Source organism: Sminthopsis crassicaudata, chromosome 3 (genome assembly GCF_048593235.1).
Source record: "Sminthopsis crassicaudata isolate SCR6 chromosome 3, ASM4859323v1, whole genome shotgun sequence".
Classification (NCBI taxonomy): Eukaryota; Metazoa; Chordata; class Mammalia; order Dasyuromorphia; family Dasyuridae; genus Sminthopsis; species Sminthopsis crassicaudata.
This window is the reverse complement of record NC_133619.1, coordinates 413,076,807-413,102,279: the sequence shown is the minus strand read 5'-3', so window position 1 is coordinate 413,102,279 and position 25,473 is coordinate 413,076,807. Positions and strand designations below refer to the sequence as shown.

Sequence of the window (25,473 nt, the reverse complement as noted above, 5' to 3'; positions counted from 1 at the left end):
AATAAAAATATAATGCGGTGGACTAATTAAAAAAATGCTGTAATGGTGCTGTCATTGACATATGTCAATCAAATGAGCAAATGTGCTCACCCTGCAAACACAACTAAGGGCAGGGAAGACAGTCACCCCAGCTGAAGCACCACCCCACCGCTCCCCAAGTTTTGAGGCCTTCCCTAATGAGACAGAGAGGAGTTCCTGGGGCCTTTTTCGTGGGAGCACAGGGACAAGAACAATTTCTGAATACATCCAAACAGAGGTTTTTGTCTCTAGGCAAAACATCCTCCCCCTTTGTCCACCATTAGAATGTGCTTTCTCTGAAGACAATAAGAACTGATCTCTTCCTGTCTTGGCATCAATCATCACTAATTAACATGTGGTAAGCAACTCAAATGATTTATATACAACATACTATATGGAAACAAATCTGATAATGGTGGCCCCACTGGTTTGGGTCTTTGTACAAAAGGTCAGCAAGGGACAAAGGCGGCCTCTGGGCCAAACATTCCTGAACCTCAGTCTCCTTCCCTACAACATGAGGGACTGTTGTAAATGATCTCTAAGGACTTTCTAATCTAAGGTTCTCCTAAAAGTATAAAAGGGGTGGAATGCATTACTTTGCTTCATTCTCCTCCTTGACTGTGCTGAATGTGAATGGTGATGCTTGATTTTTATAACTAATTTGAGACAAAGTCTCTTACCCTTAGTATTTACTTCATCTCACAAACTTAGCCTATAACTATGTGATGGGGAAAAAAGGCCCTAAAAACCCAATCCTCATAAAAAATGCAGAGAAGTTCAATGCTATGTTTTCTATGATTTCCCCAAACTCCACATTCTTTCCATTTTGTCAGTAATCTGCACTAATTAGTACATTTTTCATCAGATTGTATGACCTGGCCTGATTTGTGCTCCCCCCCCCCCCAGACTGATCCTCTTAACCTGTACCAGTGACCTGACGGGTGACCCTGCCATACACATCAGTCGGAGGGTGGCCTGCCATCCCGCTCCTGACTTCAGCCTTTCCTCCTGCAGTCCAGAACCTGTAGGTCAGATGCACAATGACTATGCAGGGGTAAAGCGATTCCCAGAGGGGGAAGGTGTATGCTGGCTAAGGACAAGCCCACCGGATGCAGACTGGGCTCTTCGTATTCGCAAATGATCAAGCTCACTTCCAAAAAGGAACGTACAGATTATATATATATATATATATATATATATATATATATATATATATATATATATACACACACATATATGTTTGTGTGTGTGCACCAACGTATACAGACACACATACACACACACACAAACACATATATGAGAATTGTTAACAATACTTTAAGAACTAAAAGTGCTGGTGGCATTGAATTCAAATATTCCCTCCATCTGCTGTTTGTTCAATAAATATATATACACACACTCATATATACATATATATTTGTTCAACAAAATACACATATATGCATATATATATCTGTAATAAAACTTTTAAACATCTAAGGTGCTTGAATTTTGCATTGTAGAATTAGTTCAATAAGTGATTAACCATCTGTTAACTTTTGGTAGCAACCCAAGCTGCAGTGTTACCAACCAGGAGGCAATAAATCTTAATTGTTAATTTCGGAAATGTGGCATCTGTGGGGCTGGGGCGCCCTCTACGGGTGAAGAGGAGGACACACTCATGAGCTGCCCGCCTTGCATCTTCTCATTGACCCGCAGCTCACAGCCATAACGAAGCATGCGGACCGCGATGCGAGCGATGTTCTTGGAGTCGTCCAGGCCACTATGGGGCCACCCGTCGTAACTCATCCCCAGCTTTTTGAGCATGATGGTCAGCTTGGTCTGGTTCCGAGGAACCTTGTAAAAGTTTCCATTTGACTTTCGAATATTGATCCACTTTTTGGCAAAAGAAGGGTATCTGAGCCTGCTGATTTGACACTGAATATTCAGGGACTTACTCATATCCCATGAACCATCCGTCAATATGGAGTATTTGTACTTAGTTCCTAGCTCTTTTAGTCTCATTCAGTCCACTACATTCCGAAGCACCTGGGGGAAAGTGTCAGCTCGGTCCACCATGTCCTGTGTAATTCCTGTGAGGTTGATGCAGATGTCAGAAAGCTGTGTGTTAATCTCTGGCCTCACATACTGTTGGAATGTGTCTTCGATCTCTAGGGTGTGCGTGTTCAGTAAGACAATTGGAAACTCAATGATCTCATGAGTGAACTGGGGGGGGGGTTGCCCTCCTCACAGGTGGCTTCAAAGTAGATGACACAGATGTAGTCATAGTAGCTGTTGGCATCCCCATCCTCACGCTGCTGGGTCAGCTTCTCCTTCTTGTAGTAGTTCTTGAGCCGCTTCTTGAGAACATCCTTCACACCTCTGGTCTCAAGCTTGAATTCTGAAAGTTTGGCTCGGAGCTCCTCCTTGCTCATTCGATTAATGTAACCATTGGTGACAGCAATTTCCTTGTAAATTGGGTCACTGAAATCACTTGAACTGGAGATGACAGGCTTCCTTCCATTTGTTTCTTGGCATTGATGTTTGCCCTGACTCATTCCCGCCGGTGTGAACTCCTCCCAGGGGATTAGCCCATCGCTGCCCCTGCGAATCTGGTTCTCCTGACCCTCCCCGGTGAGCGGGCGTCCGCTGCATGCCTCCATCTCAGCTGGACCTGTCGACCCCGAGAGCTCTCAGCCTTGCTGCACAAGTCTGCCTCTCTAGGACCCCGCCCCCACGCCAAGCAGCCGCAAGGACAAACTCCCGCCTCCGGGGTCGAGCGCGGGCTGACATGGTCACCAATTTATATGATTCTTAATAAAAAAAACCTAGATATGTTTTTAGAATATTAGCAAATGCAAATATACAGGACATAAGTCCATAATTTGTTTTCTGAGGGTAGATATGAGCAAAATAGATTCATACATCTAGAGTTGAAAAGAACCTGAGCAATTTTATAATCTGAATTAGTAATTTTACAAATGAGTAAACTGAGGCTGAAGGAAAGCTATGATTTATCCCACGTTGCCCAGGGGAAAAAGTGTTATTGATGTAAGATTAACCTAGATTTTGGCTCAACTACTTGTGTCCTTTCTACTGTACCAACTAACAAAAATTACTTGTTAGCTAGACATTAAATAATAGCTTGTTTTTCACCCTCCTTACTTGTTTGCTATTGCACAATAAAAGTTTTAGTGTTATTTTAATACATTAGATTTAATATAATTTAACTACAAAAATGTATACACCAACATGAGTTAAAATGCCTTTGTAAAATGTGTATTTAATTTTACTCTCAGCAATCCTCTTCCAATGTGAGTCATTTTATAATTGATACAAGAGTTAGAATGGTCTTCTTTTGGATTTAAAGTGCCAGTGCTACAGATAGGTCTTCTTTGTCATTAATACAAGAAAGTAATGAATACAATATTTATTTGAACATTCATGAGAAACTTTCAATAGATTTTGCAAATAATTGAAACTACTTTGAATTAGCCTTAAACTTGAATAAAACTAAATATAGAAAATTGAAATATGATGTGCTTAAAATGCTATTACCTTAAAATATTTTAGGATTATGTATGACAGAAAGGATTATACTCTAGTAATATAAAAAAGAATAACCCTTATATATTAAGGCATTTAATTTTTAATAGGGCAGGAATAGATTCAATTGGAATTAATTGTGATCACATAATTTCTTTTAAATGTTTAACTGAAATAATAGGTATATATTTTACTAAAATTTCATTCCATGATAAAATTCATGCTTTGTAATTGTCATTGTACTTTTATATCTATATACATGCTTACATACTTTCTGGCCTATAATTTTAAAATGCATTTTTTAAATGATCAGAATCCATAAAACATATCAGTAACAAAATGTTATGTTAAGACTATCTATCTCCTCTCCTGAAAGGGGAGGATATGAACATTTTTATATTTTTATCCTTCTTGACTTTTGTATATCTCTTGATGCAATTGTCTACTCTTTTTTATTTAAAAGGATTTCTTACCTTCTATTCACTCCACTTCAACTAAACAGTAAATTGTTATCTACTATGTTCATCCTCACTCCACTCAGTGATAGAAATATAAAGACCAGAATGAAATAATATTTTCTCTTTTGTTCTACTGGAAACTTTAGATACATAATACTTTCTAGCTTTCACTCCAAATTCTCCAACTGAAACTTATCTATCTTTCTATCTATATTAATCCCTTCTTCCAGACTGTTAACATTAATATTTCTTAAAAGTCTATATTTAGGCCTCTTATTCTAACTCCTTTCACAGTGAAGAAACTATGTGAGGGGATTTACAGAGCAAAGATGAAGGAGAAACATTAAATGTAGTAACTCTTACATATTAATCTCTAAACAATCATAAAATTTAAAAATAAAAAATGATGAGAGAGATTTTGCCTGAAATGGCACAATCAGAAAAAAAATGAAATACTATTTTAGTCAATAAAACTTGAAAGATCATCAAGAAAAGGCTGTCTCATTTGGACAAAAAAAGAAAGCAATCAAAGACAAGAAGTGTCCAAGTAAACCATCAACAAGTCCCATCTCAACAAATCAGAGGAAGATACTGAGCACAAGTATGGGATAGCAGGTAAACTCCAATACCAGATCCCATCATGTACTTCAGCATAGCTAGGGGAAGGCAAACTAGCTCTAAGTACCACTACATGTTTTGGTACGGCTCTGAACAGACAATTTTCAGCACAACATTTTCACATGCTTCAGCATAGCTATGGGCTAATAGGTAGCCTTCAGCAGCCAGATAGTCATAATCTTCAATATAGTCCTGGGAAAATGCAAAAAAAAAAAAAAATCTCACCAGTCTCAGCATACACCAGACATTAATAATAGAATGCTAGTTCAGCATCAGGTAAACTTCTAGATCCCTACAGCTTCCAGCAGCACCACTCCATCTACCCTCTTTAGTGCAGCACCAGACATTTTTGCCCCCCATCTCAGGATAACATTAGTGAGGCAGGAGAGACACAACTGAGAAACTATAGTCCCTGGCACAAGAAGCCTGAAACAGTGTCCTTTTCAGCCTAGAAGCAGAATTCAGATTTAAAATTAAGAAAAAAAAAAAAAAAGTTCAAATAATGAGTAAAAAATCTGACCATAAAAAGTATGTGGTGGCAGGCATTAAAACCCTCATGATCAAAATCCCAAAGAAAACTGTGAAGTAGTCTCTAGTTAAAAAAAAAAAAAAAATTTATGGAATAGCTCAAAAAAGACCTTACAATCATATAAGAGAGGTAGATGAAAAATATAAAAGGAAATGAGAGTAATGCAAATAAAATACGAAAAATGATCAGAGGCTTAGAAAGATAAAGCAACTACAAAAAACTAGACTGGTCAAGTGAAAAAGGAAATACAAAAATCTATCAATTTAAGTAACTCTTTAGGGGGCAGAGCCAAGATGGCGGAGAAGATACATATGAATTTCTAAGCTCTCAATAGCAATTATATAATTCAGCCTCAAAAATAAAGCTGGACTGGTAAAAATTATGAAGATTAGAAACACAACTTACCAGCTGAAGAGAATCTGGAATATTGTCAGAAAAGATCTGTAATGAAGGGAGGGGGAAAAGGACTAAAGGCTAGCTTACTGTGCAGATCGGGCTGGAGAGGTCCCTGGGGAAAAGCTACCAAGACAGAGAATTGTGACATAGGCTGATAGCTCTACTCTGCTTGCAAAAGAGCATACCAGCAGAGACGTCAAGCCACTTAAAAAAAACTAACAAACAAACAAATCACCAGAAACTATCTATAGCTACCCCAAACCAAAAGTGAGACAGCACAAATTGGGGCACACCTTCTGCTGTCCAGGGCTTTTCCTTGGGGCAATTAAGAACTTGCAAGGCAGTGGGGGAGACATAGCCTGGGGCAGTCTCTAATTTCACAGTGGGGGGCTCAGTCTGAGGCAGTGTAAGTTCCACAGCAGCAAAGCCCCCTTAACAATGAGTGTGCATGCCAGGGTGGAGATACTTCTGGTCTGTGCTCTGGGCTATTTGCCCATCAGCTACTAATATCCATGCCCCCACAGGGGGCTTTGCCCTGGGATTGTGACACTTTCACTGTTCTGCCTTTAGCCTTAGGGCAGTCACTAGGCTACAAAGCGGGGGTCCTTCACTGGGCACACCAGCAGCCCAGCTCTGAACCACTTCTGGATGAGGAGGAAGGAACTCTCTTCCAGAGCAGTCACATACCTTTTGCATCCAGTTCAAAAGATAGTGGCCTTTCATATCTCTGTTCTGTAGAGGAAGCTGGGAACTGTAATCAGAAAGCAGACCCCACAAATTATAAAAAATGAGTAAGAAATTGAAGAGAACTATTGACAACTTCTCTATAGAAAAAAAGCAGAGCTCTAACCCTGAGGAGGCTAACAGCAGACAGTCTCCAGATAATGCCCTGAAGGGGAATGTAACCTGGCCCCCATCACATAACTCTCTTCTAGAAGAGACTATTAAAGACCTGAAAAGAGAGTTAGAAGACAAATGGGCAAAGGAATGAGAAGCTATGCTAAAGAGTAACAATGTCCTGAAATTTGAATTGAAAAAGATAAAGATTTCACAGGAAATGCAGGGAAACAAAATTTGTGAATTAGAAAAGGTTAAAGAATCACAGGAAAATAGGATTTCTGAATTGGAAAAGATAAAGAATTCTCAAGAAAGTAGGATTTGTGAAATGGAAAAAAGAAAATAATTCCCTAATAACAAATAAACGAATAAATAAATAAATAAATAAACAAACAAACAAACAAACAAATAAATAAATAGATGGATGCATGAATAAACAAATGAATAAACAAATAAATAAATAAAAATTAGTGAAATGGAAAAAAAAATTCCACAGAGCAAAATAATTCATTTTAAAAACTCAATTGGTCATACACAAAAAGAACTAAAAAATGTGAATGAAGAAAATAACTCATGGAAAATCAGGACTGAACAAATAGAAATGAATGATTCCTTAAGACACCAAGAATCAGTCAAACAAAATCAAAAAAAAAAAGGAAAGCTGGAAAATAACATCAAATATTTACTGGGAAAATCTATAGACACAGAAAATAGATCTAGGAGAGATAATTTGAGGATCATTGGACTTTCTGAAAATTATGATGAAAAAAGAGCCTAGATTCTATTTTACAGGAAATCATCAAAGAGAACTGTTCAGAGATAATAGAAACAGAAGGGAAAATAGGTGTTGAAAGAATTCATCGAACACCTTCTGAAAAAGACCCTTAAAAAAACCTCCATGGAATATTGTGGCTAAGCTGCAGAACTATCAAATTAAAGAAAAAAAATATTGCAAGCAGCCAGGAAAAAAACAATTCAAATATCGAGGTGCCACAATAAGGGTCACTCAAGACCTGGCTGCATCTACATTAAAGGATCAAAGGGCCTGGAATCTGATATTCTGAAAGGCAAAATAACTTGGAATGCAGCCAAGAATAAACTACCCATCTAAGTTTAGAATTTTCTTCCATGGAAGAAGATGGACATTTAATGAAACAGAGGACTTCCATTTGTTTCTAAGGAAAAAAAAAAAAAAAAACAGACAAACAAAAAATTTGATCTCCATCCATAAGACTCAAGAGAAGCAGAAAAAGTAAAAAGGAACTCTTGAGAACAGTATTAATATTGTGGATATACAGAAAGTTCACATGTACAATTTGATTTTAAAGATATAACAAAAAAAGGGGAAGTAGAAAAGGAAAGGTAATATTATCAGGAAATGGGTAAAGGGGAGATGAAAAGAGGAAAAATACATCTCAGGAAGAGGCAAATAAAATTTACTACATCTGAGGGAATTTATAGAGGGGGAAGAATATTGTGTTAATCTTATTCTCATGAGAGTAGGCTCAAAGAGTTAATAATTGATACATTTGTTTTTCAGAGAATTCTCTCTCACTTCATTAAAAGGGGGAGAGGAAAAGGGAAAAGGAAAAGAGTAATAGGGAAGGTTACAAGAGAGGGGAAGGAAATTAAAAGGAGGGGGAGGGATACTAAAAAGGGACGGCTGCGTGACACAAGTGGGACCCACAAATTTAATATTAGGGAATGGGTTTAGAGGGGACCAGGGGGGGAAAGCATAATCTGAGGATAATATGATGGCAGGAAATACAGAATTAGTAATTTTAACAGTAAATGTGAATGGGATAAACTCTCCTATTAAGCAGAGGCAGATAGCAGACTGGATCAAAAGTCAGAACCGTACAATATGTTGCTTACAGGAAACATTTAAAGCAGGGAGATACTTACAGAGTAAATGTAAAAGGTTGGAGCAGAATCTCTTATGCTTCAAGAGAAGTCAAAAAAGCAGGGATGGCCATCCTTACCTCAGATCAAGCAAAAGCAGAAATTAATCTAATTAAAAGAGATAAGTAAGGAAACTATATCCTGCTAAAGGGTAGCATAGACAATGAAGCCATATCAATGCTAAACATATATGCACCAAGTGATATAGCATCTAACTTCCTAAAGAAGAAGTTAAGAGAGTTGCAAGAAGGAATAGACAACAAAACTATAATAGTGGGAGATCTTACCCTTGCACTCTCAGAATTAGATAAATGAAACCACAAAAAAATAAGAAAGAAATTAAAGAGGTAAATCAAATATTAGGAAAATTAGACATGATAGATCTTTGGAGTAAACTGAATGGTGGCAGAAAGGAGTACACTTTCTTCTCAGCAGTTCATAGAATCTATAGAAAAACTGACCATATATTAGGACATAAAGATCTCAAAATTAAATGCAGGAAGGCAGAAATAGGAAAGGCTTTCTTTTCAGGTCATGATTCAATAAAAACTATATTCAACAAAAAGTTAGGGGTAAATAGATCAAAAAGTAATTGGAAACTAAATAATCTCATCTTAAAGAATGATTGGGTGAAAATGCAGATTATAGACAAAATTAATAATTTCACAAGATAATGACAATGATGAGACATCATACCAAAATATGTGGGATACAGCTAAAGCAGTAATAAGGGGAAATTTTATATCTTTAGAGGTTTATTTGAATAAAATAGGGAAAGAAGAAATCAATGAATTGGGTCTGCAACTTAACAAGCTAGAAAAAGACCAAATTAAAAACCCCCAACCAAAAACTAAACTTGAAATTCTAAAATTAAAAGGAGAAATCAATAATATTGAAAGTTAAAAAAATTGAATTAATAAAGAAAACTAAGAGTTGGTTTTATGAAAAAGCTAATAAAATAGATAAACCTTTGGCAAATCTGATCAGAAAAAGGAAAAAGGAAAATCAAATTGTTAGTCTTAAAAATGAAAAGGGGGATCTTTCCACCAATGAAGAGGAAATTAGAGCAATAATGAGCTGTTACTTTGCCCAAATTTATGCCAATAAATTTGATAACTTAAGTGAAATGGACAACTATTTCCAAAAATATAGGCTTCCTAGATTAACAGAGGAGATAGTAAATTGCTTAAATAGTCCCATTTCAGAAAAAGAAATAGAACAAACTATTAACCAAATCCCCAAGAAAAAATCCCCATGACCAGATGGATTTACCAAACATTTAAAGAACAATTAGCCCCAATGTTATATAAACTATTTGAAAAACTAGGGGATGAAGGAGTCCTTCAAAACTCCTTTTATGACACAGACATGGTACTGATACCTAAACCAGGTAGGGTGAAAAATGAGAAAGAAAATCATCCCCAGAATAATGCACTATGTTCAAGTAGGAGTTATACCAGGAATGCAGGGCTGGTTTATATATGGAAAACTATTAGTATAATTGACCATATTAACAATAACATTAACAAAAATCATATGATCATCTCAATAGATGCAGAAAAAGCATTTGATAAAACACAATATATATTCCTAATAAAAGCACTTGAAATTATAGGAATAAATGGGCTATTCCTTAAAATAGTCAGGAGGATATATTTAAAACCGTCAGGAAGCATCATATGCAATGGGGATAAACTGGAACCTTTCCCAGTAAGATCAGGAGTAGAACAAGGTTGCCCACTACCACCATTACTATTCAATATTGTATTAGAAATGCTAGCCTTGGCAATAATAGTCAAAAAAAAAAATTAAAGAAATAAGAGTAGGTAAGGAGGAAATCAAACTATCACTCTTTGCAAATGATATGATGGTACACTTAGAGAACCCCAGAGATTTTAATAAAAAGTTATTAGAAATAATTCACAACTTTGGCAAAATTACTGGATATAAAATAAATCCACATAAATCCTCAGCATTTTTATACATCACCAACAAAATGCAACAGCAAGAGATACAAAGAGAAATTTCATTCAAAACAAATGTGGAGAGTATAAAATATTTGGGAATCCATCTACCAAAGAAAAGTCAGGAATTATATGAGCAAAATTGAAAATACTTGCCACAAAAATAAAGTCAGGTTTAAGTAATTGTAAAGACATTCAGTGCTTGAGGATAAGCTGAGTGAATATAATCAAGTTGACAATACTCCATAAACTAATCTATTTATTTAGTGCTATACCAATCAGACTTCCAAGAAACTATTTTAATGACCTAGAAAAAAAATAACAACAAAATTCATATGGAAGAACAAAAGGTTGAGAATTTCAAGGGAATTAATGAAAAAAAAATCAAATGAACATGGTCTCTACCTGATCTAAAACAATATTATAAAGCAGCAGTCACCAAAACTATTTGGTATTGGCTAAGAATTAGACTAGTTGATCAGTGGAATAGCATAGGTTCACAGGAGAAAAAAGTGTACAACTATAGCAATCTAGTGTTTCACAAACTCAAAGATACCAACTTTTTGGATAAAAATTCATTATTTGAAAAAAAAAACTGTTGGGAACCCTGGAAATTAATATGGCAGAACTTAGATATGGAACCACACTTAACACCATATACCAAGATAATATCAAAATGGGTCCATGATTTAGGCATAAAGATTGAATCTTATCTTATCTTATTTTATCTAAAATAGTTTAGAAGAAAATAGGATAGTTTACCTCTCAGACTTGTAGAGGAGTAAGAAATTTATGACCAAAGGAGAACTAGAGATCATTATTGATCACAAAATGGAGGATTTTGATTACATCAAATTAAAAAGCTTTTGTACAAACAAAACTAATGCAAACAAGATTAGAAGGGATGTAACAAATTGGGAAAATATTTTTTTACAGTTAAAGGTTCTGATAAAGGTCTCATTTCCAAAATATGTAGAGAACTGACTCTCATTTATAAGAAATCAAGCCATTCTCCAATTGATAAGTGGTCAAGGATATGAACAATTTTCAGATGATGAAATTGAAACTATTTCCACTCATAGGAAAGAGTGTTCCAAATCACTACTGATCAGAGAAATGCAAATTAAGACAACTCTGAGATACCATTATACTCCTGTCAGATTGGCTAAGATGACAGGAAAAAAATAATGATGAATGTTGGAGGGGATGTGGGAAAACTTGACACTGATGCATTGTTGGTGGAGTTTTCAAATTATTCAGCCATTCTAGAGAGCAATTTGGAAATATGTCCAAAAAGTTACCAAAATGTGCATACACTTTGATCTAGCAGTACTACTACTGGGCTTATTTCCCAAAGAAATACTAAAGAGGGAAAAGGGACCTGTATGTGCCAAAATGTTTGTAGCAGCTCTTTTTGTAGTGGTTAGAAACTGGAAAATGAATGGATGTCCATCAATTGGAGAATGGTTGGATAAATTATGGTATAAGAATGTTATGGAATATTATTGCTCTGTAAGAAATGACCAGCAGGATGAATACAGAGAGGTTTGGAGAGACTTACATGAACTAATGCTGAGTGAAATGAGCAGAACCATACACTTCAATAACGATAATGTATGGAGATATATCCTGATTGAAGTGGATATCATCAACATAAAGAAGATCTAATTTACTTCCAGTTGATCAATGATGGACAGAAACAGTTATGCCCAGAAAAGGAACACTGGGAATTGAATGCAAACTGTTTGCACTACTGTCTTTCTACCCAGGTTACTTATACCTTTGTTATCCAATTCTTACTGTCCAACAAGACATTTGGTTTTACACACATATATTTTATCTAGGTTATAGTGTAACACATTTAATATGTATGGGATTGCTTGTCATCTAGGGGAGGGAGAAAAGAGAGGTAGGGGAAAATTTGGAAAAATGAATACAAGGGACAATGTTGTTCTATTCCAGTCAATATTCTCCAAAAGTCTATATATTTCTTTTAATTATTTTAAAACTTTCTTCAGAATTTGATCCTATGCCATTTAGTTCATGTATATTCAATCTGGATATGAATTCTGTCTCTGTAACTTTTTAGTAAAATGAATATATCTTCATTATCTCTTTTTATTGGGTTGATTTTTCTTTTTACTGAGGTCTTGATTTTTGCCCCTTTTTTGTTTATTTAATCTGAAGCAAAATCAGTTTTATCCCTTCCCCTTTAAAACAAAACAAAACAAAACAAAAAAATAAAAACAACTCTATTTAGTGCCTTTCTATTTTAAGTGAGTGTTTTGTAAATGTATCATTGGATTCTGGTTTGAGGTTCCAATGTTTTCTAAGTTCTCTCCTTCCCCAACTTTCCCATCCATTTAAAAAGACTATGTGAACTTTTTGTGTAAGACATTTTCCCAATTCTTCTTTTCCTTTCTCTCTTCTCCCAGTGCAATTCTCTTTCTTTCTTCTATGAATCTGAGAACATTCCAATATAATAACCTTTAAATTATGTCTCTTTTCTATGTAGATACTTTCCAACTGCCCTAATGATAATAAAGTTGTAGGAAGTTATCTATAGTATCTTTCCATTTCAGAATGTAAAAAAAAAAAAAAAAAAAAAAAAAATTAACTTATTAAGTTTCTTGTGGTTTTTCACTCATGTTTACTTTGTTTTATTACTCTCAAGTCTTGTATTTGAATGTTAAATATTCTAATTAGGTCTGGTCTTTTCACAGGAATTTTTTTTTTTTTTTCCTGAGGCTGGGGTTAAGTGAGTTGCCCAGGGTCACACAGCTAGGAAGTGTTAAGTGTCTGAGACCAGATTTGAACTCAGGTCCTCCTGAATTCAAGGTTGGTGCTCTATCCACTGCACCACCTAGCTGCCCCACAGAAATTCTTAAAAGATTTCTTTTAGTAAATGCTTATTTCCCTATCATTGGATTATAATTGGTGTGTGGGATGCACTTTTTTTTTTTTTTTTTTGGTTCTAATCACAACTGTGATTTCTGAAATATTTCATTCCTTTGATACTGATGTCATACCACAATATTTTAATGTTTTTTTTTGTTTGTTTTTGTTTGTTTTTGTCAATTTCTTATAGAATTTTCACTTTAACTTGGGAGCCTTGGAATTTGATTCTAATATTACTGAAAATTTTCATTTGGGGACTTCTTTCTGGAACAGAACATTGTTTTTTTAAATTTCTACTGTGTTCTCTAAATCTAAGATCAGTTCCTTTTATAATGTCATAAAATATGGTGTCTAGATACTATTTTATTGTGGCTTTCAGGTAGTCAAATTATTCTTAAATTATTTTCTAAACTAATTGTTTTGTCAATTTTATTATGTTTTTTCCAGTTTTCACATTTTTTTTTATTCCTTCTACTTATATTCTTTCCTGTCACCAATTCTGAATTTTAAGGAGGTTTTTTGTTTGTTTGTTTATTTTTATTTTGCATCTCTTTTAGCATTTGGCTATTCCTCTACTTTATGCACTCTTATCAAGCTGTAATTTTGTTTTTACAATTTTCTATTATTCCACCTATTTCTTTCCCTACTTTTCCCTCTACCACTCTTATTTACTTTTAATATTTTTTTTCCATTTTCCTCATCTTTCTTTATCTTTTCTAGCCATTTTGAATAGATTTCTATACAATAATTTCTCTTTGAGGATTCACTTATAATTTTTTTTTTTTACTCAGTTTGTCTCAATTTTTTTTTTCCCTACCATGCCTTTTTTGTTCAGGTTCATCTTTGCTGTTATTGCCATTTGTTCAGTTTTCTGATTTATTTCTTCCCTTTGGACTTGTTTAGTTTTGAGTAACACTCATCAATAAGCATGGAGGGTGGGGCAAGATGTCTTTTCTAAAGTTCTGTGTTTTTTAACTTTTGCTCTTTTGTTATTGTTTGTCCTTGTTTCTCAAAGAGGACTATGAGGTCAGGGAATTGATGCCATCTATTGCAAATGAATTGGATGTAAGTGAGGGAGGCTTGTGCTCACTTGCCTCATTTCCCCCTTCAGAAATATGTAGGTCCAGTGGATACATAAACATCAGGAGGACTAGAGATTGCCCTGAATGCAATCAGAAACTTGGCCTTTTTAACTAAGGTCTTAATAAGTCTCATTTTGATTGAGAAATTACCCATTCAGTGATTAAGGATAGACAACAACTGAAGCAAAGAATCTCCTCTTTCACATAGTTAAAAGGAAAAAAAACTGTATCTAAGTAAATAAATATAGGAGGGAAATACCCTCAAGGTTTCTGGCCAAACTAGAAATTATTGCTATTTATATTTAATCTGAGTCAATTGGGACTCAAACATGACCAAAAAGGGCTTGATCTGGTTCTTATTGATGGGCAATCAATGAGAATCAGAGTGGTTTTGATTTAAGGCATTGTCCTTAAGAAGGATATCTAATCAGCAAAATTCAAGATTTTTGGGGACTGTTCAGAGATACAGAAAGAAAAAAAAAAAACTTTTAAGAGCTGTTTTAAACTCCATTGGGTATTATTAGGCTTTTGGAATCTTCCAAAGTACTATGATCCAGGGAGAAATCTTGTCCCTGCTTTCTTGCTCAATACTCTAGTCATCAAGTAGGTAAGAGCCCTGTTCCCTTATGACATTTACCACTCTTCTCTTTCCTAAAACTGTTAATATCTGAAAGGATCCACATAGCACCCGATCATATCCACAGTCAAGGTCTTCTGGGATTTTTTTCTTTTTAAATGTTCAGTAGCCTTACAATCCCTCAATGTTGTTTGGGGGTTTGTTTGGGGATTTTCAAGGGAGGGCAAGAATCTATAGTATAAGGGCAACTAAAATCACTTGCCACCCAGCTCTTATTTGTGACCCCCAAAAGTTGTAGCATTCACAATGACTGTAACCAGGGAAAACATCTTGGGACATGGGATAAAACATGTTGAGGAAAAATAATGTGACAACACACTGGGGAAGCATGTCCAATTGAAGCATATGGAAACTTTCTTAGAAGAATAGATAGATTTCAACTTTTTTGGTTTGGAAAAATCCTGAAAATGGCTGAAGCAGATGCCATGGAATGTTTAGATTATGGTCACATAACAAAGACACTAAGTATTTCTAGAGTTAATGTAAGTAATGAGGAAACCAAATTATTACTTTTTTGCAGATTATATGATGTTATATTTAGAGAATCCTACAGAATCAAGCAAAACCCTACTAGAAACAATTCACAATTTTAGCAAAGTTCCAGGTTACAAAATAAATCAACATAATAATAAATAATATATAAATCAACATTTGTTTCTTTTCATAACAAAGTCCATCAACAAGAGACACAAAGATAAATTCCATTTTGAATACTTTTATTTAATATAAAATATTTAGGAATCTATCTGCCAAAAGAAAGTCAGGAACTACAAAACACTTTCCACACACATAAAGTCAGATCTAATCAATTGGAAGAATATCAAGTGCTCATGAGTAGGCAGAGCTAATATAATAAAAATGAGAATTTTACCAAAATAATTTACTTATTCACTATCATATCAAAAAACTCCCAAGTAATTATTTTACAATTCTGGAAAAATAATAAGAAAGTTCATCTGGAAGAAAAAAGTTCAACGATTTTAAGGGAATTAATGAAAATAAAAGCAAATGAAGGTGGTATAGCTGTACCAAATCTAAAACAATATTATAAAGCAGCAGTCATCAAAACCACTTGTTACTGGCTAAGAAAATAAAGTAGTCAGTCAGTGGAATTAATTAGATTCAGAAAACACAATGTTAAATGACTATATAAATCTAGTGTTTCATAAACCCAAAGACTCCAGATTCTGGGAGAACTCACTATTTAAGAAAAAATTGCTAGGAAAATTGGAAATTAGTATGATAAAAACTAGGCATTTACTCACAGCTACCATCCTATACCAAGATAAGGCTGAAATGGATCATTGATTAAGATATAAAGAGTGATAATATAAACAAACTAGAAGAACAAAGATTAGAGTCTATCTCTCAGCTCTATGGAGAAATGAGCAATTTGTGGCCAAAGAAGAATTAGAGTACATTAGTAGATGCAAGATGTATAATTTTGATTATATTGAGTTAAAAAATGTTTTGGTCAAGCAAAACCAATGGAAACAAGATTAGAAAGGAAGAAGTAATTTGGGAATTTTTTTTTTTTTTATTCGAGGGTTCTGATAAAGGCTTCTTTCTAAAAGGCACAGAAAATTTATTCACATTTATAACAATATAAGCCATTCGCCAGTTTATAACTGCTCAGAGGGTATGAATAGGCAATTTTAAGATGAAAAAAGTAAAACCATTTCTAGTCATATAAAAATACTCTAAATAATTACTGATCGGAGAAATGAAAATTAAGACAACTCTGATATATCACTACACACCTCTTGCATTGGCTAAGATGTCAGGAAAATATAATGACAAATGTTGGAGGGGATGGGGAAAAACTTTGACACTAACATATTGTTGGTGGAGTTGTGAAGTGATCCAACCTTTCTGGAAAGCAATATAAAAATATGCTCAAATGATTATCAAAATATGCATATCCTTTGATCTTTCAATGTTTCTACTGGGCTTATATTAGAAAGACATCATAAAAAAGGAAAAGATCTCACATATGCAAAAATGTTTGTATCAGTCTTTTTTGTAATGCCAAAAAAGTAGAAGCTGAATGGACCACCATCAGATGGAGAATGGCTGAATAAATTAAGGTATATTAATGTTATTGATTATTAATATTCTATAAGAAATGATCAGAAAGATAATTTCAGAAAGGATACATTCAGAAAGATCAGGAACTGATGCTATGCAAAGTAAGTAGAACTAAGAAAACATTGTACAGAGCAACAAGCAATATTTTATGATGATCAATTCTGATGGATGTGACTCGTTTTAATATTGAGGTGATTCAGGCCAGTTACAATGGTCTTGTAATGGGAAAAGCCATTTGTACCCAATTAGAATACTGTGAGGACTGACTGTGTATAGCAACAGTATTTGCACTTTTTTGTTGTGTGCTTGCATTTTGTTTTTTCTCATTTTTTTTTCATTTTTAATCTGATTTTTCTTGTGCAGCATGAAAATTGTCTAAATATGTATAGAAGATATTCACATGTTTAACATATATTCAATTATTTTCCATCTGGGAGGGTATTGTGGAAAGGTAGGGAGAAAAAAATAAAATTATAACACCAGGATTTACAATGTTTAACTTTGAAAAATATCTGTGCATGCCTTTTTGAAAATTAAAAAAAAAAAAGCTTTCTAAAAATGGAAAAAAGAGAACCACACTGTTCATATCTTGGCATGAGGAAGAGATTAGAAAATGTACTCTAGAAATTCTCTGCTTCATCTAGCCATAATCTGCTTACCACAGCAAGTAGGGCTCTCTATCAGTAGTTGAAACACAAATATATGTATAAAAACATTTGCAAAGATGATTCCACTCACTATTGGTACATAGGATGTGCATGCATTTATAAGCAAAAAGAAATCTATGAGACCTAAGAGACAAAAATGTCTTGTTGCAAAAAAGCCTCAGTAAACATCATATTCACAAAGGAGCCGTGAGTGTTACAAGTCTGGCAAAAAAATGCCAGCTCTCTGAAGTCAGAACTAGACATGATTTTCTGGAGACAGCACCATAATGAGCATCATTATGCTCGTGTGGATTTTGCATTCAAACGTATTAAACAAGTTTGCCTCTAAAACAAAAACATACCCATAAAAATATTATTGTAATTTTCAAGAAAATTTCATGTCATCATCATCAATATATATGTTCCCACCATAATAGACAATGAAAAGATAAAAAATAAATATGAAAATGCTGAGATCCCCACCAATGTTCAAAAAGAGAACAAATAAGCAATTCTGGATGACTTTAAAGCCATAGTATGCAAAAAATTGGACATCGAAGAAGTCTTTGAGAGAAATGTAGTTGGAAACAGTAATAAAAATGACTTATTATTTAAGACTCATGCTTCTCATATCCTCATTACCAAAGATATCTTCCTTTTATCTAAACACAACAAAACTTCATGGATGTGCCTTTGCAGCAAATATCAGCATTTAATATACCATGCTATTGTAAGGAAAAGAGACAGTAAGGATATGAGAGTGATTAAGGTGATGTGCAGAGTGCTGGATCAATCATAGCTATCGTCTCCAAACTAAAGTGCATACCCTTTAGAACTCAAGTGCATACCCTTTGATTCAGTAGTGCTATTCTTGTATCCCAAGAAAATCATAAAGGATGGAAAAGCACCCACATGTGAAAAATGTTTGTAATAGCTGTCTTTGTGATAACAAAGAATTGGAAAATTAGTAGATGTCCATCAATAGGGTATTGCCTACATTAGTTTTAGTATATGAAGGTAATGGAAGATTATTTTTCACTAAAATGATAAACAAGTTAATTTTAGAAAGGCCTGAAAAGATTTTTGTGAACTGATGCTGAGTGAAACAAGCAAAACCAGAAATACATTGTACACAGTAATAGGAAGAATGGTGTGATGGTCAAATGTAAAAGGCTTGGTTCTTCTCAGTAGTTCAGTGATCCAAGGCAATCCCGATAAACTTTGAATTGAAAATGTCATCTGCATAAAAAAAAACTATGCTGATTAAATATAAATCAACAAATGTTATGCTTACTTATTCTTTTTTTTTCTCTCCCATGATTTTGCCCCATTGTTCTGATTTTTCTCTCCAAAGATGATTGATAAAAATACAATTTAAAAAATATATATTCAATAAAAATTGCAGCCCAAAGACAGGACAGTTACTAAAACCCACGAAGTCAATCAATTTTGAAGCTATTTATTATTTAGTTCACATTAAACTCAATCTGTCTTTAGAAAATATGCAACTGAAGAAGAGGGTTTGAATGTCATTATGCTCCTCTCATGTGGCAAAGAGACTGGTGCCAATTTCATTTTAGCAAAGATCTAGAAGTCAGAAGTTCCATTTCCCATATAAAATGGGTAGAAATTTTCTGACTTTTATTGTAAAAAGAGGTTATTTTTAGGATATCAAGAATGCTTTTCTTCTTTATGTATATAAAGGGAAAAGAAGTTGTCCTGTGTCAACCACTGGGATGAGGGTGTTTCTTAGTCATTGCAATCAAGATTCTTGATAGATTCCTTCTTAAGCTATTCTTCACATGGAACATAATGGTAATCTATCCAAGATCAAGTGTTCAAAATGACTAAGGAATAATCAACATGATTTTTTGATGCCCAACAATTCCAAGAGAAATTCTAGGAGCAGAATAGAGGTCTGTACACAGTGTTCATTGATCTATACAAGGGTTTGATTTTGTCACTAATCAGCATTTGTGAAAAATAGTGGCAAAATTTGATTGCCTGGAAGAATTTGTTAGTATCATACACTAGTTTTACTGGCTTGCACAGGTTCTGAATTATGGACAATGCTCTTACATTTTCCGTCAACCAATGAAAAGTATCAGGGCTGTGTGCTTGTCCCTATCTTTTTTAGCCAGATGTCTTCAGTAATGTCATCAGATGCTATCAATAAATAAAAATAGTCTCATGTTCAACTACCACCCTGATGTTAATTTATTTCATTCAAATGAAATAAATGAAAGTCTAACAAGTTAAGATTAAAATACAGAGAGAGTTGGTGTGGCACTTAGTGCATAATTGAACATTGTGGACAGATTAATTTACCGTCACAATATACTTTTTTAGAGATGTACATATAGATGATGAGATTGACACATAATTTACTAGAGATAGCTCAGTATTTAACAGCTCCAAAATAATGTGTAGGAGAAAATAAGTATTAAGCTTCTGGCCAAACTAAAGGTCTATGGATCTGTTGTGCTGAAATCATTATTGTACATTTGCAAAACCTGGATAGTCTAACAGCACCATTGCAGAAAATAGAATTGCTTTCATGTGAATAGTCTTAAGAAGACTTCCAAGTAAAGATATCAGACACTGAGATCCTTTCTCTAACTGAACAGTCAAGTATTCAAATTTATTGTAGAGAGGGCAACTCTGATGGGTTCGTTACATTGTTCTGAATGCCAAAACAATGTTTCACTAAAATACTTTTATGGAGAACTTACACAAGGTGAGTGCTAACATAATGTCAGAATAAGTGATGTAAGGAAACTCTCAAGGCTTCTCAAGAACTTTTTATTGTGAGATATGGGACATGAAACCCGTGTTTGAGTACAGAACTATCTAGCATAGTGTGTCCATCTGTATCAAAGTAGGCACTGGGCTATATGAGCAAACCACATTTTTACACAACATTTAACAAGATTATTTCATTACAAAACAGAGGAACTGATCTCTGATATTAAGTTCTCTAAGGAATACTAAAAGTAAGAAAAGAACATTAATAATAAAGACATTTATGCAATTTTCAGGCAGCTGCGAAAGATCCAAATACCTTTTCTTTTCTTTCCAAAAATAGCAGGACAGTAAGTTTGTGACTTTCACTACTTACAAGAATATTTCCATTTTCTCTAGCCTACTGCATTTACTCTAGGGTCATGAACTAATGCTAACCAAATCCAAACCAATTACACCTAAAGAGGGTGCATAAATTACAAATCAGTGAAATAAATAGTGAAAACTAATTTGACAATTTGAAGTTAGCAGGAAAACTACACAAAATGTAATCTCCTATAATAATATGCAATTAGAGATATTATCCAAATTATTTGTTAGTATCATTTCTATTGATATGTCAAATATATTTTACAAGTGATTCACATTATAGAATCCTTGAATGAAAGACTAGAAAAGCCCTCAAGATGTCATAAAGATTTCTTTAGTCTTTCAGCAGACTAATACCTGTACCATAACAGATATTCAAAATAGAATTTTGTCTTTCCTCTATAAAACTTTTATGCCTAATTTCCCTATTATTATTGATAGTACTCAGGTTTGCAACCACGGAATCATTCTGTTCTATTTTTCTTCTTCAACTATCCACCAATATCCAATCAGCTAGCAAGTTTAGTCAAAGGTGCCACCATAACATTTCTCTTTACTCACCTGCTTAACATGTTGTTCAGGTCCTCATTATTGTCTTCCAGGAAAATAATAATGATATCTTATATTTGCACAGAATTGGATGTATTAATTTATTTCATTCTCATGACATTGTGAAGATGAATTCACTATCAATATTACAATTTCATAGTAATGAAACTGGACCTAAGTGACTCACTCAGAAAAGTGACTAATCAAAGGTAGTTAGATAGTGCTACTGGGCATCAAGTCAGAAAGACTCAGATATACTAGCTATGTGACCTTGGGCAAGTCATGTAGTCTTGGATTGCCTCAGTTTTCTATATTCTAAAAATAAGAATAATAATACCACTTATCTTCCAGGGTTGTTGTGAGGATCAAATAAGATTTTTTTTTTTTTTTTGGTTTGGTGCTTATTACTGTGTCTGGGACATCATATATATCTAATAAATACTTGTTCTTTTGTCTTTTACCCTTTCAGTTATTTCATACTATTTGTCTTAAAAACAATGTTAAACAAATGAGTGAGTATACACATGCTCATATATACATATACATGCATGTGCATGAATTTATCTATTTTGTTATTTGTACATATATAAGCATATGTATAATATATAAACATATGTAGCTAAGTGCATACAAATGTATGTGTATCTACACAGGCACAGATACACGTATACACATAGCCATATGGGCATAAACAGAAATCTCTCTGTGTATGTTTGTGTGTGTGTGTGCTTGTGTGTTCCTCATGCTACTTTTCAAGCAATTTTGAATGTCCACATTTATTTATGAATTTCCTTTTATTTCCTTCCTATACATCAATACAAGTAAATAAGAACAACAACAAAATAAAAGTTTCTTTGATCCCTGGTTTTCCCCTTCTATCTTCAATCTCCAAAATTAAAAATAAATAAAAATTAAAAAGCAAAAAAAAAAAAAAAGTAAGCTGTAAGCATGACCAAACAACGCAAGTCCCACAATGGCTATGTAAAAAATCCATGATCTTTCTACTCCTTGAATCCTTTCCTAGTCCTTATGAAGGTGAGAAATATGTTTTATTGGGCAGACCAGTTTATTTTTATATTGAAACTGTTGAACTCCTGAAATAGCTAAATCTTCAATGACTTACATTAAGGTGCTAAGTCAGTGGAATTGAGAGAGACAATGGTTGTTTAATAGGGTGCTTAACAGTTCTCTAGATGTACTTAGTACTTACTACAGTTCCACAAGATTCACACCTTTAAAAATATATATATATAAGCTAGGAGTCTCAACCAGAATTGACCTTGGGAGATTTACAAGCCAGAGATGGCAGTCAGATGAAGGAAGACAGAGAAGTGGTGGCAGACTGTCCTGTGGAGAACACTAAAGCCAAGAACTTGAAGGCCTCCAGAAAACTAGCTGAGCCCCAAGTGAAGGAGATAAGACTCTGAAAGAGACAATAAAGGATTTTGACTTTAACTCCTGGCTGCATTTGAGGTGATTATTGAACTGAACTGAAACGAAGGCTGCCTCCAGGAGCCGCCCCCCCCCCCCCCCAGAAACCTGCTCACAGAGAAGATTATAGAGAAGAACATCACAATAATTGATAGTTGTTCTAGTTGATAACATGCAAAATGTTTTACCTAAAGTATGTCATTTAAATATCACCATAAGCCTGTGTGATGGATGTTATATGTATTGATAACTAAAGTTTCCAAGATTATTAAACTAATTTACAGAGAAGCTAAGCAATTTGTCCATTATAATATAATTTATAAGAATAAGAATCCAATTTTGAACATAGGTCTTTCTGCCTTAATTCTTCCATTTAGAAATAGCACTGATCTTGAAGCTGAAGACTATAATTTACCAAGAATCATGTAACAATAACCAAATTCCTGATTAGGATCTTATACCCTCAGTAAACACAAAAAAATCTGCTTGATGGTGCTGAGACATGATATTAATATCTAAGTTTATAAAAAATATATTTCTACTTCCTTCAAAAATTTTGAATATTTGTTTACTTTGGGACATTTTGAAGTTGCAGTGCTATTCATTGCCTTGAATCTCAGCATACTTTTAAATACTAAATTTGTACAAGCTGTTCAGTTCTTCATAAAAAAGTTGTGAATCAACATCAACTATCATTCTGTAATATATCTATCAGGTAGGAATTTTTAGATGTTTCATACTTGTTCAAATCACTGATGCCTTTTCTTTGTGATATTCAGGAGAGATGGAGCAAAGTATAAAGGTGTTTTTTTTTTTTTTTTTTTTTTTTTTCCTTTCCCAATTATTCCTTCACAAGTTCAGGTTTTGCCTGAGAAATCTGCTGAGAGGAACCACTTAGCTCAAAGCGGCTGAGTCACACCCCAGGAGGATATATCATAAGGAGTGTGAAAGAGATAGATGTTTTCCATCTTCTCTTGCTACTAAAGTGCTAGCAATAACACCCATAGCAGTTATATATGCTCTGAATGTAAGTGTATCATATTTCCTTTACTTTCTATATTTTTCTAGGTATTTCAGTTTGTAAAAAGTACCATTCCATAGATTTAGAATATTTGGATTTAACTCTTAAGGTGTGTTCTTTCCTAAAATGTTAATATCTTCCTTTAATTCCAATGGAAAAGATATATAATATATATATATATATATATAGATAGATAGATAGATAGATAGATAGATAGATAGATAGATAGATAGATAGATATAGATAGATATGTAGAGAGAGAGCGACAAAGCAAATATATTAGTGCTTGTTTGTCATAAAATACTAAAATATTATGAGAATTCCTGCTTTTCTCAGTCTAGGCACAATTGGGTATTATAATAATGCTTCTATGACAATTTGTTTTATTTTATTTTTCTTTGTGACATTCATCTGGTTAGTCAATCAACAGTATTTAGCAAATACTATCCACATTGGAAACTGAACATGTACTAAAAATAAATGCAATGTATCTTTGTTTACAATGATAAAATTTATTGTATAGACTATGTATATAAATTAATGATCGCATATGCATTTAGATATGGATGAATAAAATTGATTTTAATTATATCAATTGATTACCTCATGCCATCCCACTTAATATACAATAATCTGAAGTTTTTTTTTTTCCAAGAGCTTATACTTATATGAAGTTGTTTTCTCTAAATATTCTGCTTTATAGTATCAAACTGAGTTTAAAAAAATACTGACAGAATGCATTTAAAATTGAACTCCCTGTTCTAATTGTAGTACAATAATTTATAGGGCTACTTAGTTCTAACAATTATCTCAAAATAAAGTTTGAATTTTGTATAAATATGTATAAATTAGGACAATTTATTTTAAAATATTTATGATTTAATTATTGAAATAAAATTTTAAAATTGTTTGTGTCCCTCCTATTGAGCATTTTTAAAAGTAAAATTCTTAAAACATGTCTACATGCCTGACAAAAATTTCCATATTAGCCATGTCTAGAAATATGTTTTTGCTTTTAAGTTTATTCTTTCTATATAAGGTGTGGAATGATATGTTTGATTTCCCTTCTTTAAGGATAATTGCTTATCTTTAAATTTGGTAGAACTCTGGAAATCTTTCAAATATTTTTCTTTATTATGTTATTTAATTTTTTTGTACTCTCTATTACATTCCCGATGTCTTTCAAGTTTCCTTTGAAATTGTACATTTCATCTTTTCTTATAACATAATAATAATACATTACATTTATAAACTACAATTTTGTAGTTCCTTAAAACTTTAGCTTCTTCCTCCCTTTCTCTCTCCCTCCTTTTCTCTTTTCTTGCTAATGCAAAAAAAAAAAAAAAAAAAAAAAAAAAAAAAAAAAAAAGCTGAACTGGTTATTTTAATGAAACAAAATCTCAATGCCTTGGAAAATTGGTAACAGTGGGGAAAGGAAGAGGAAATAGACTGAATTTTAATACATATGTAAAGAAATGAATTTTATTAGGCAATAAACCAAGTTAAACAAGGTTGAAAGTATTATTTCACTGAGCATTTTAGAAAAATTATCTAATAAATATAGGAGATTTATTTTTAACAAGTCAATTGTATATAAACACATAGAAACATTACTATATTGTTGATTCTTAGCTATGTTATGAGGAAGACTTGATCTCAAGTTTTAGCTCTGATATCCACTGTCTTTGTGTCCATGGGCAAGACACTTAATCACTTAATACTCTCACACTTCTTTCTAAGATTGTATAAATTTCTGATCTTA

General features: G+C 33.5%; 1 pseudogene; it reads right to left on the bottom strand.

Annotated features, from left to right (window-relative positions):
• Positions 1–1,453: 1,453 nt before the first annotated feature.
• On the bottom strand, positions 1,454–2,693 carry LOC141559621 (3'-5' exoribonuclease 1 pseudogene; annotated as a pseudogene).
• Positions 2,694–25,473: the final 22,780 nt, after the last annotated feature.